The sequence below is a fragment of the Schistocerca nitens genome, chromosome 1 (genome assembly GCF_023898315.1).
Source record: "Schistocerca nitens isolate TAMUIC-IGC-003100 chromosome 1, iqSchNite1.1, whole genome shotgun sequence".
Classification (NCBI taxonomy): Eukaryota; Metazoa; Arthropoda; class Insecta; order Orthoptera; family Acrididae; genus Schistocerca; species Schistocerca nitens.
Window position 1 is genome coordinate 114967330 of NC_064614.1, and position 14265 is coordinate 114981594.

A 14265-nucleotide genomic window follows, 5' to 3' on the forward strand; every position below is an offset into this window, starting at 1 on the left:
AATAATCGTGGGGCACTCGCAGTTTTAATATGCCTTGCAGTGCCAGTAACTTTTGCTTTCTTTTGTAGACTGGCGTCTCTTACTGAATGTGTAAATGTTAACATGCGCAGAATTCAATGCTGTAATGTCAAGTCGCCAGAGATACAACCACCATTTTCTATGTTAACGATTGTCTCGTGACAGAGTGATCCATTTTCCCATACACTTCAATTAAATGTTTCCTTTATGTGTGCAGCGGAAGTTGTCATCCGTTGTCCTGCTACATAGTACCACGTGAGCTGCGAAACAGTAGACAGCACGGGTCTAGTGTAGGACTTTTTCACACATTTGACTATCAGACTCTGAGCAGTTACTTAGTTAGAAATTTATTTCGTTACTTTCGTGTTCCATGGAACAATTTGCTTGATAAACCATAATGATGTCATACATTTCATTTTACATTCTCACTGCAAATTAATTTGTACATATAGTTACTTTTAAGTTTGTTTTATGTGAAAAAAATGTTATATGGGGGTTAATAGCTACTACCTACCATCTCTTATAAATTACTATAACAGAAATTGTCCTACGGAATATAAGTAGTTGTTGAGAAGATGTTTTCTCCGTTTTTTTTACAAATGTTACTTTGATTTATGTCATTGGGTAAGTGACCCAATATTTTTATTTCAGCCCAGGGCGCCCTTTTTGTGATAAAGGCAACATTAATGTCGATTAATGAATATGGTTTATTTCTCTTCTGGGACTGTATTTATGTTTGTCATTGCTCCGTTTAATCTGTAGTGGATTCCTCACAACAGGCTTCATGACTGTGAAGAAGTAGTCAGAATTCCTTAAAGAAAAATGTTTCAAATGGCTCTGAGCACTATGGGACTTAACATCTGAGGTCATCAGTCCCCTAGAACTTAGAACTACTTAAACCTAACTAACCTAAGGACATCACACACAGCCATGCCCGAGGCAGGATTCGAACCTGCGACCGTAGCGGTCGCGCGATTCCAGACTGTAGTGCCTAGAACCTCTCGGCCACACCGGCCGGCTCCTTAAAGAGCTGTCTACAACGTGATATTGGGTGAACACTACATGTTATTCACACAACACGTTTAGTAGTTACGAGGATTTTGTTTCTCAAAGAAGAATTACCCCAGAACATTATTCCATATTACATTATTGAATGAAAATGTGCAAAATATGTCAACATACTGATTTGTCTCTCACCTAGATCTGCGGTGACCCTAGGTGCAAATCTGACTGAACGAAGTTGGTTCAGGAGTTACAAGATGAGCTTTTTCCAGTTTAATTTCTCATCGATAAGGACATCTAATAATTTCGAAGTTTCTACCCTGTTTACTATTTCCTTACATGTTTTATATTTATAAACGGTACAGTATCCCTAAATGTGCTAAACTGAGTATGTTGTGTCTTTTTAAAATAAAGACGACTCGCAGGGAAAGCGTTTTTTTTTCGGTCATCAGTTTTCTGACTGGCCTGATGCGACCCGTCACGAATTCCTCTCCTCTGCTAACCTCTTCATGTCAGCCTATGTCCTCAACCTACGTCCTCAATTATTTGCTGGATGTATTCCAATCTCTCTCCCTCTAAAGTTTTTTCCCCCACACAGCTCCCTCTAGTACCATGGAAGTCATTCCCTCATGTCTTAACAGATGTCCTATCTTCCTGTCCCTTCTCCTTATCAGTGTTTTCTACATATTCCTTTCCTCTCCGTTTCTGTGCAGAACCTCTTAATTCCTTACCTTATCAGTACACCTATATTTCAACACTCGTCATTAACACCACATCTCAAATGCTACGATTCTCTTATGTTCCGGTTTTCGCACAGTCTACGTTTCACTACCTTGCGTACCAGACGTACATTTTCAGAAATTTCTTCCTCAAATTAAGGCCAATATTTGATATTAGTAGAGTTCTCCTGGCCAGGAATGCCCTTTTTGCCATTGCTTGTCTGCTTTCGATACCCCCTTGCTCCGTCCGTCATTGGTTGTTTTACTGCCTAGATAGCAGAATTCCTTAACCTCATCTACTTCGTGACCATCAGTCCTGATGTTAAATTTCCTGCTGTTCTTATTTATACTACTTCTCATTGCGTTCTTTCTTCGATTTACTCACAATCCATATTCTGTACTCATGAGACTGTTCATTCTGTTCAGCAGATCGTGTACTTCTTATTCACTTTCACTCGGGATAGCAATGTCATCAGTGATTCGTATAATTGATAACCTCTCACCCTGAATTTTAATTCCACTCCTGAACTTCTCTTTTATTTCAATCACTGCTTCCTCGATGTACTGATTGAAAAGTGGTAATAATCCTTCTAACAACTTTGTTTATCATTCCTTCTTTTTCTGTATGCATGCTTGAACTGATTGCAATACTAGTGTCATCTCCCAAAATAACTACTTCTGTTTGTTGAATACTGGATGGGTGTTCCCTTACTTATATAAGGAACAATAGTGGACCTAAGACTGAGTTGGGTTCCCCATACATGATTTCTCCCCAGTCAGAATCATGTCCTCAGAGCAAAATGGTAGAATTGCTATGTTCTGCTCTCTATATTCTTTTAGTAAGAAATATTATCCATTCATTGCTTATATCATGAGTCCGAAACAACATATTTTATGTGGGAGAATACTATGATTCACATACTCAAATGCTTCAGATAGGTCACAAAAACAGCAAACAGCACTGTTTTATTATTTAATGCTCCTAAAATATGGTGAGTCCGTAACAACATATTTTATGTGGGAGAATACTATAATTCACATACTCAAATGCTTCAGATAGTTCACAAAAAGAGCAAACAGCACTGTTTTATTATTTAATGCTCCTAAAATATGGTGAGTCCGTAACAACATATTTTATGTGGGAGAATACTATGATTCACATACTTAAATGCTTCAGATAGGTCACAAAAACAGCAAACAGCACTGTTTTATTATTTAATGCTCCTAAAATATGGTGAGTGAACATGTAAATGGCATTCTCAGTACAGCAACGCTTCTGAAAATCATACTGTGATTTGATGAGGATATCATTGTTGGTAGGGTTCTATTCTACTGCTGTTACAGAATATATCCTCTTCCCAAAAGTTTTTGAAAATAATGTCAGCAGTGAAACAGTTCAGTAGCTTTTGACAGCTCTCTTATCATCTTTCTTAAAAGAGGTTTTACAATGGCATATTTCAGTCCCTCTGAAGTTGATGAGAGGTATTTATCCAGCTTGCTAGTGAGATTTTCTCTTGGAGTATTCGTCCCTAAACTTTCTACTATACTTATGAAACGAATACATTTGCCACCTGTGACTCATCATTTTAGCCCTTCCATTCAGGTCAATGGTCATGTTATCCTGTTCTGTGGCTGGTTGTCCTGTCACACGTAACCCTACGTACCGTATAGCCTTCAGTCTGTTGATGAAATTACTGAGTTCTCAAATTATGTGCATATTCCTTTAATTTCAATAAGCTCTTTCATTAATTCTCAGTTGTTTTTGCGGAGTGTAACAGTTGAAGGATTTCTACTTCTGCTTGCGAGAACATGAATTTCATTTTTCCTTTAGAAGATAGTTTCATCTCTCTAGTGGTCCATGGTTTTTTTAATGACTGTTTAGTGTCATTTCTGATTAGCTTATGCAGAAAGTTAATTTTTGATGATCATTTGACTTTATCATGGAATAGATTAAATTTAATTTTACGATTGGGCTCATTATAAATTTTATCCCATGTTACTTCAATTGTTCTTAAGAACATTTGTCCTTCAGTCACTAATTATTCTGATTTCCACTGAGCTGTATCGATGCCAAATGTGTATCACGTAAGAGAGAGCATGTCTTAGTGAATGCACAGTTATTTTCTTCCTTTGAGCTTCACCAAAGAAAACATAATCCATTAGTGTTCTATTGTTGCACAGTTAATTTTTGAAACCAAATTGTAGGATATAATTTGGTTTCCAGGTCATTTTTTCTAACAGAATCGTTTAGAAAATCTACATTCACGTCACCAAAGACTGTTAACTGCTTGCTGTTGTCTGACATACAGCACATTAAAGTATCCAGACTCGTGATTAACAGTTCAAAATCTCCCAGTATGCATCTATATGCAGTTACAGTTGTACATGAACCAGTTTTCTGTTTCTGAAATTCTATTCTGTTTTAATACATGTAACAACTATTTTTTTCCTGTAATAGTTCTGCATGAGTAAGCCGCCAGAGTGTAAGTTTTTTGTATATAACTTACCTAACCCTTTGGTTATATTTTGCTGATACAGACACAGGATCTATGTCTTTCCATAGCTCTCTAAATTTTCAAAACTCACAAGAAGCTTCTAATTTGTTACTCAGCTCTCTTATATTTTTATGAAATAAGCTAATCTTACTTTTATGTGTATTCTTAGGCATTTTGTGGGGCACCTCTGTTAGTTTGATTTCCTTCAAAACAGGCTCCCTGAATCCTAATTATAACCCACAGATATCGCTCTCTGACATCAGAAACCACTGGGATTTTACTTTGTGTGATGGTGACACCCTTGCACCCCTGTGTACTGTTCTCAAGAAGTTCAATCAATCTGTCTTTCCCTAGCAACAGCCATAGCACTAATGTGAGATTTCATTTCAGTCAAGAGCACTTCCCACCTCTGCCTTCAAATGGTTCAAATGGCTCCAAGAACTATGGAATTAACATCTGAGGTCATCAGTCCCCTACAGTAAGAACTACTTAAGCCTAACTGACCTAAGGACATCACACACATCCATGCCCAGGGCAGGATTCGAACCTGCGACCGTATTAGCAGCGCAGTTCCGCACTGAAACACCTAGAACCGCTCGGCCACAGAGGCCGGCCTCTGTATTCACACAGCTCACAGCAGTGTTAGCTCACGGCTGGATATGGCGCAGCAGGACCTCCATAATGCCTTTCCTTACACTTGCAAGATTAGTTGCTACTCCTATTTAATCCAAGTCACTCCTAATGCTTTAATTACCGTTCTTAGCCAAGCTCTTCTCTTATCTGCCTATTACAATAACCTGACCCTCTTTGCCAAAACCTTTGCACAAATGCAGTATGTTTCATGTCACCTGCTTAATGCTAGCACTTAGCTTCACAATATTTATGACCTGGTACCCTTCTATTAATTTGACAATTTGATCTGTACCATTTCGCCTATATCCATCCCACGGCTATTACCTAGCAGTAAGCCTCTTTTCTCCCTACTGTTCTTGATACTGACCTACATTGAGCAGATGAAGTTAAAGAGCTCTTACCATTTCGCCCATTGCTTGGTACCTTTACCCAGTCCCCATGCTTTATTTTGCCCATTAACCTATCTTGTACAAATTTCGCGACATCTGCTTGGGCATGAAGACCACCAATCTTTGCCTCCTGTACAGCGATTCTCTTCTCTTTTTTGAGAGTCTACGGTTTCGTATGAAAGCGTCTTTGAGATACCCATTAATTTCCATCCTAAAATCACTCCAGTGAAATTAGAAGCACAGTCTGCAGATACCACTCCTTCTCTCAGTATCCGACAGTATTATCAATAATTTTCGTAAGCAACAACACAGATTGCACGCTTAAAAATAGAATGAAATCACTGAACACACACTACACTACATGAATTTTTATAATTTATTAACAGCATGTTAGCCTTCGGATGTACGATATAACGAAAAAAGTTTTTATTTCCTCTCTCAGCAAGGCCTTTGTGCTCACTTATACGCAGTATTTGTTAATTATTCACAGTAGGATGTAATTTTACTGTAGACAAACTGTATATAAACAAACGAATAGTGTTAAAGTTTCTAAATCAAACAATTTAAGACTTACGATTTTTTTCCTGAAATAAGAACTTAGTAATGAAGATAAATACGTGTATTTCTGTGAGAAAAGAAGGGTAATCATTTATTGTGTTGCTCGACTACGTCTCTTATCATCTTTTATCGATTGCTTTTGACGTCTAGACATCAGTGCATATGAGGTGAACCTCAGTACCAGATATGGGTACTCGTAAATTCCGGCGCATCCAAAAGACCCCATTGCTTCTACTGTTTGAGAGAAATTTCGTAGTTTCAAGCTAAATTTGTGAATGTTGCTGTTAGTGCCACACCTAAAATACAACCGCAATGGAGACATTACCTCACGCAATGCATCAGTACATCACATAACCCAGTAACATAAATTTTCATCCACCCTGTTACCTCTGACAGTGTGAAAATGCGACCTAAAAGTTCATCAGAGAAAATTTGACCACTGCGATACCATAAAATACCATTCCAATAACAAACACTAACATTTTTACTAACTATCATATACACGTGACCCTCCGTCACTACAGAAATTAATGTACCCTCTCATCAACTGAAAATCTCACAAATGGCCCTTGCCACAACTAAGATATTTCGTAGGAGCTGAACTTTATTTTTGGAACCTAGACAAATAAAAATTAAACATAGGTCTTCACGTGATATGAATACAAGTAACTAAAATCATTGGTACTCATCTTCATTTCGACATGCCACACAGTGTATCTGCACTATAACTTGTCTGACCACAACAGATGTCAACTCCAAATATCTGCTGAACTTCTGCCTACGATTAGCGACACACGCAATTCTACGAAATTACGCTGAGCACCCCTCTCGCGCAGCTGTAGCGAACAACTCTGTAGTTTCCACGCTAAATTCAAAAGGAAACCATCTAAATTGATCAAGGCATAGTACAACTTTGGTTTTTGACACTCCATTAACTATTAGAATCAGACGTCGGGGATTTCGTGAAGGGGTCATCTGTTCGGCAGTGTTGTATTATCTCTGGAGTCTGCGCTGTCCAGTGGGTGATTTCAGCTTGCGTTTCACAGTGGATAAGGTACAAGGATGGCGGATCTAGAACATGCTCACATCCATACAGTAAACTACGTACACGCATAACTGCGATCATACCACAGCGGTTTTTCGCACGCGAATGTCAAAGAATTTCTCATATGTCCTTGACTCAGCATAACGGATGGAGATGAACGCTGAACTCGGACCACTTAACACATATTTATTTATCTCTTATTAGCCTTACCAGGTCAGGTTCTTACATCTGAAAAAGCAAACATGTACAAAAAAATTACATAAAAACACAATAATGTTAACGCACTATTAAAATAGGAATGCTAATAATAGTAGTAGTACAACTAATAATGATGATCAAATAATGGACGAATTAGGAATGAGATTAATTAGCTGTTAAACAACATTCTCAATAACAGCATTATTAACGAAAATAATAATTCTAAATAACAGTAATAATAATAGTATCACTAACAATAATAATAAATCAATGGAGGCATTAAAATATTAATGATTAGTTTAACCTTTTTGAAGCCTTATTTGGTACTGGAGGAAGTGGAATGGATAATAAAAGAGGAGAGGATCGAAATGAAAGTGTCACTGGATGCTAGGAATGAAGAAAATTTCAATAGAGAACTCTGTAGACAAGGGATGAGAAAAGTGATGGAGGAGGGAGCGTTGATGAGAGTGAGCTCAAGAAGAGAGAACCATTCTGACCGAAGATGGGCCGTTAGCTGTCTTTCGAAATTTGAAAGAACTTTAATTTCTCTCATATTTTGAGGGAGATGGTTCCAAAGACGTGTTCCTGATATACGAAATTAGTTAGAGAATGTGGAAGTGTTGTATACTGTTAGTGAGAGGATTGTACTGTGCTGAGAACGAGTATTGCCGTTGTGTTGTTCAGCCAGTAGTCTAAGAGATGAAGATAAATAGAAAGGTACGCAGCGATTGACAAGAACCTGCAGCAAACACGGCGTGTAGTCATGATAAATGCTCATAGCCAGGAGTGATACGGTCGAAGTATCGTACTTCACAAATGTATACCATGCGAGCATTCACTGCCAGTTCCAAACGATATGAACTCTCGTGTGAAAGTCCTTGGAGAATAGGATTACCATAAACAAAACAGGGGAGTATTTGTGTTACCTACCGCGTTTCTCTTTTAAGCTAGAGACGAAATACTTTTCTATATTTGTGTATTGAATAATGTGATGCTGACGACTTCTTACGGACTGCAGATGTGTTTTCAGCCCAGTGTAGGTCCTGGTCCAAAATTATCCCCAAATTCTCTGCAGAAGAAGAAAAGGCAATTTTGTGCTTTTCAGGATTAGGACTGGAATAGATTATCTGAGCTGAGGAGTTATAAGTCTTTTGACAGAGACTAATATTGCTTGCACCTTAGATGGGTAAGTCTCAAAACTACACTCCTGGAAATTGAAATAAGAACACCGTGAATTCATTGTCCCAGGAAGGGGAAACTTTATTGACACATTCCTGGGGTCAGATACATCACATGATCACACTGACAGAACCACAGGCACATAGACACAGGCAACAGAGCACGCACAATGTCGGCACTAGTACAGTGTATATCCACCTTTCGCAGCAATGCAGGCTGCTATTCTCCCATGGAGACGATCGTAGAGATGCTGGATGTAGTCCTGTGGAACGGCTTGCCATGCCATTTCCACCTGGCGCCTCAGTTGGACCAGCGTTCGTGCTGGACGTGCAGACCGCGTGAGACGACGCTTCATCCAGTCCCAAACATGCTCAATGGGGGACAGATCCGGAGATCTTGCTGGCCAGGGTAGTTGACTTACACCTTCTAGAGCACGTTGGGTGGCACGGGATACATGCGGACGTGCATTGTCCTGTTGGAACAGCAAGTTCCCTTGCCGATCTAGGAATGCTAGAACGATGGGTTCGATGACGGTTTGGATGTACCGTGCACTATTCAGTGTCCCCTCGACGATCACCAGTGGTGTACGGCCAGTGTAGGAGATCGCTCCCCACACCATGATGCCGGGTGTTGACCCTGTGTGCCTCGGTCGTATGCAGTCCTGATTGTGGCGCTCACCTGCACGGCGCCAAACACGCATACGACCATCATTGGCACCAAGGCAGAAGCGACTCTCATCGCTGAAGACGACACGTCTCCATTCGTCCCTCCATTCACGCCTGTCGCGACACCACTGGAGGCGGGCTGCACGATGTTGGGGCGTGAGCGGAAGACGGCCTAACGGTGTGCGGGACCGTAGCCCAGCTTCATGGAGACGGTTGCGAATGGTCCTCGCCGATACCCCAGGAGCAACAGTGTCCCTAATTTGCTGGGAAGTGGCGGTGCGGTCCCCTACGGCACTGCGTAGGATCCTACGGTCTTGGCGTGCATCCGTGCGTCGCTGCGGTCCGGTCCCAGGTCGACGGGTACGTGCACCTTCCGCCGACCACTGGCGACAACATCGATGTACTGTGGAGACCTCACGCCCTACGTGTTGAGCAATTCGGCGGTACGTCCACCCGGCCTCCCGCATGCCCACTATACGCCCTCGCTCAAAGTCCGTCAACTGCACATACGGTTCACGTCCACGCTGTCGCGGCATGCTACCAGTGTTAAAGACTGCGATGGAGCTCCGTATGCCACGGCAAACTGGCTGACACTGACGGCGGCGGTGCACAAATGCTGCGCAGCTAGCGCCATTCGACGGCCAACACCGCGGTTCCTGGTGTGTCCGCTGTGCCGTGCGTGTGATCATTGCTTGTACAGCCCTCTCGCAGTGTCCGGAGCACGTATGGTGGGTCTGACACACCGGTGTCAATGTGTTTTTTTTTCCATTTCCAGGAGTGTATATTCTGCCCACTTTCTGATAAAGCAAGTAAATCAACTTTCACATTCTGGATGGCTGTGTGCAGTTTTTTTAGGCTTGCACGTAGGTATAACTCAAGGTCGTCATCAAATATACGATATTTTCAATGCGAAAAAGGGTCATCACTTAATTATCGTATAACAAGAACAGTAATGACTTCAGTACTAACTCTTGTGGGAGCCCTGATAACTACATTCCTAAATTGCGACCTCTTTATTCCGATCATTTCACACTGCTGGCGATATGTAAGGTATCAGTGGGACAGTTGTACAGAATAAGGCGTTACTGCGATTCATTTTCCAATGGACAAAGTCGATGCCATGTGGAAGCTTTTTCCACATCAAACTAGGCAGCCTAGTCTTAGTTACATGTATCACAATATCGCAAACATTTCGTAACGTTCACACACTTTCACAAGAGATAATAATAGATATAGGCAGGTTGTTGTTGTTGTGGTCTTCAGTCCTGAGGCTGGTTTGATGCAGCTCTCCATGCTACTCTATCCTGTGCAGGCTTCTTCATCTCCCAGTACCTACTGCAGCCTACATCCTTCTGAATCTGCTTAGTGTATCCATCCCTTGGTCTCCCTCTACGATTTTTACCCTCCACGCTGCCCTCCAATACTAAATTGGTGATCCCTCGATGCCTCAGAACATGCCCTACCAACCGATCCCTTCTTCTAGTCAAGTTGTGCCACAAGCTCCTCTTCTCCCCAATTCTATTCAATACCTCCTCATTAGTTATGTGATCTACCCATCTAATCTTCAGCATTCTGCTGTAGCACTACATTTCTAAAGCTTCTATTCCCTTTTTGTCTAAACTATTTATCGTCCACGTTTCACTTCCATACATGGCTACACTCCAATCAAATACTTTCAGAAACGACTTCCCGCCATTTAAATCTATACTCGATGTTAACAAATTTCTCTTCTTCAGAAACGCTTTCCTTTCCATTGCAAGTCCACATTTTATATCCTCTCTACTTCGACCATCATCAGTTATTTTGCTCCCCAAACCGTAAAACCCCTTTACTACTTTAAGTGTCTCATTTCCTAATCTAATTCCCTCAGCATCACCCAACTTGGTTCGACTACATTCCATTATCCTCGTTTTGCTTTTGTTGATGTTCATCTTATACCCCCCTTTCAAGATACTGTCCATTCAGTTCAACTGCTCTTCCATGTCCTTTGCTGTCTCTGACAGAATTACAATGTCATTTGCGAACCTGAAAGTTTTTATTTCTTCTCCATGGATTTTATTTAATACCTAATCCGAACTTTTTTTTTGTTTCCTTTTTTTTTGCATGCTCAATATACAGATTGAATAACATCGGGGAGAGGATACAACCCTTCCCAACCACTGCTTCCCTTTCATTCCCCTCGACTCTTATAACTGCCATCTGGTTTCTGTACAAATTGTAAATAGCATTTCGCTCCCTGTATTTTACCCCTGCCACCTTCAGAATTTGAAGGAGAGTATTCCAATCAACATTGTCAAAACTTTCTCTAAGTCTACAAATGCTAGAAACGTAGGTTTGCCTTTCCTTAATCTTTCTTCTAAGAGAAGTCGTACGGTCAGTATTGCCTCACGTGTTCCAACATTTCTACGGAATTCAAACTCACCTTCTCCGAGGTCGCCTTCTATCAGTTTTTCCATTCGTCTGTAAAGAATTCGCGTTAGTATTTTGCAGCTGTGACTTATTTAACTGATAGTTCGGTAATTTTCACATCTATCAACACCTGCTTTCTTTGAAATTGGAATTATTATATTCTTCTTGAAGTCTGAGGGTATTTCGCTTATCTCATACATCTTGCTCACCAGATGGTAGAGTTTTGTCAGGACTGGCTCTCCCAAGGCTGTCAGTAGTTCTAATAAAATGTTGTCTACTCCAGGGGCCTTGTTTCGACTCAGGTCTTTCAGTGTTCTGTCAAACTCTTCACACAGTATCATATCTCCCATTTCATCCTCATCTACATCCTCTTCCATTTCCATAATATTGCCCTCAAGCACATCGCCCCTGTATAGACCCTCTATATACTCCTTCTATCTTTTTGATTTCCCTTCTTTGCTTAGAACTGGGTTTCCGTCAAAGCTCTTGATATTCGTGCAAGTGGTTCTCCTTTCTCCAAAGGTCTCTTTAATTTTCCTGTAGGCAGTATCTATCTTACCCTAGTGAGAAGCCTCTACATCCTTACATTTGTCCTCTAGCCATCCCTGCTTAGCCATTTTGCATCTCATTTTTGAGACGTTTGTATTCCTTTTTGCCTGCTTCATTTACTGCATTTTTATATTTTCTCCTTTCATCAATTAAATTCAATATTTCTTCTGTTACCCAAGGGTTTCTACTAGCCCTCGTCTTTTTACCTATTTGATCCTCTGCTGCCTTCACTATTTCATCCCTCAAAGCTACCCATTCTTCTTCTACTGTATTTCTTTCCCCCATTCCTGTCAATTGTTCCCTTATGCTCTCCCTGAAACTCTGTACAACTTCTGGATTAGTCAGTTTATCCAGGTCCCAACTCCTCAAATTCTCACCTTTTTGTAGTTTCTTCAGTTTTAATCTACAGTTCATAACCAATAGATTGTGTTCAGAGTCCTCCTGTGCCCCTGGAAATGTGTTACAAGGCAGGTAGAGTGCACGTATTCTGTTACCTGGAAGGAGGGAGACGGGCAGGCGAGAGGTGGCGAGGAGGACAGCCAGACAGCCTCTACCTGTAACATTGACATATTTTTGAGCCATCAGTCTTCTGACTGGTTTGATGTGGCCCACTGAGAACTCCTCAGCTGTGCGAATATCTTCTTCTCTGTGTAGCACTTGCAACATACGTCCTGAATTACGTGCAGAGTATATTACAATTTCTGTCTTTCTCTACAGTTTCTGAACTCTACAGCTTCATATACAACCATCGAACTCATTCCCTTCCATTTGTCAGTGTTTTCCACATATTGCTTTCCTATCCCATTCTGCACAGACCCTCCTCATTCGTTAGCTTATCAGTTCAATCAATATTCTACATTCTTCATACTTCTGAAGCACCACACCTCAAATGCTTTGATTCTCTATTGTTCCAGTTTTCCAACGGTCCATGTTTCACTACCATACAGTGCTGTGCTTCAAACGTACATTCGTAGAAACGTATACCTCAAATTAAGGCCTATGTTTGACTTTAGTAGATTTCGCTTGAATAGGAATGATCTTTTTCCAGTGTCGGTCTCTTTTTGATGTCCTTCTTGCTCCATCCATCACTGGTTATTTTGCTACATAGGTAGTAGAATTCCTTAACTTCATCTACTTCGTGACCATCAGTCCTGATGTTAAGTATATCGCTGTTCTTATTTATGGTATCTCCCATTACGTTCGTGTGTGTCTATGGTTTCCTCTCAGTCTATTTTCTGTACTCGTTACACTGTTAATTCCATTCAGCAGACTGTGTAATTCTTCTTCACTTTTATTCAGGATAACAATGTCTTCAGCGAATCATATTACTGGTATCATTTCGTCTTGAATTTTAATTCCGATAGTGAACCTTTCTTTTACTTCCATTATTGCTTCTTGTATGTACAAACTGAACAAAATAGATGAAAGCTTACATTCCTGTCTTACCCCGTTTTAAATCCGAGCACTTCGCTCTTGGTTGTTCACTATTATTAATTCCCTCTTAGTTCTTGTACATACTGTACACTACCCGTCTCTCTGCATAACCTACTCCAATTTTTCGCAGAATTCCGAATGTCTTGAACCACTTTACATTGTCGAACGTTTTATCCAGGTCGACACCCTAAGAACGTGTTTTGGTTTTTCTTTAGTCTTGTTTCCATTATCAACCGCAATGTCAGAATTACATGTCCGGTGCCATTACGTTTCCTAAAGCCAAACTTCTAGTCGTCTAACACATCCTCAGTTTCCTTTTCCGTTCTTCTGTATATTATTCTTGGCAGCTACTTGGATGCATGAGCTAATAAGCTGGTTGTGCTAAAATTCTCGCACACGTCAGGTGTTGCAATCAACCGAATTGTGCGGATGATATTTTCCAGAAACTCTGATGGTATGACGTCAGACTTACACACTCCACACACCAACGTCAATAGTCATTTTGTTGCCATTTCTGATGGAATTTTATCTATCCCTTCTGCCTTCTTTTATCGTAAGTCCTCCAAAGCTTTCTTAAACTTTCATTCTAATACCGGGTCTTCTATCTCTTCTAAATCGACTGCTGTTTCTTCTTCTACCAAATTAGACAAATCATGTGCCTCATAAAGGCATTCAATGTGTTCTTTCCATCTATCCGGTCTCTCCCTTGCATTTAACACTGGAGCTCCCGTTTCACGCTTATTGTTACCATCCTTGCTTTTAATTTAACGGAAGCTTGTTTTCGCTTTCCTGTAAGCTGAGGCATCCTTCGGAAAAACATTTCTTTTTCGATTTCGTCCCATTTTTCATGTAGCCGTTTTGTCTTAGTCTCCATGCACGTCCTGTTTATTTCATTCTTCAGCGACTTGTATTTCTGTATTCCTGAAATTCACTGAGCATTTTGTTACTTCCTTCTTTCATCGGTCAGCCGGA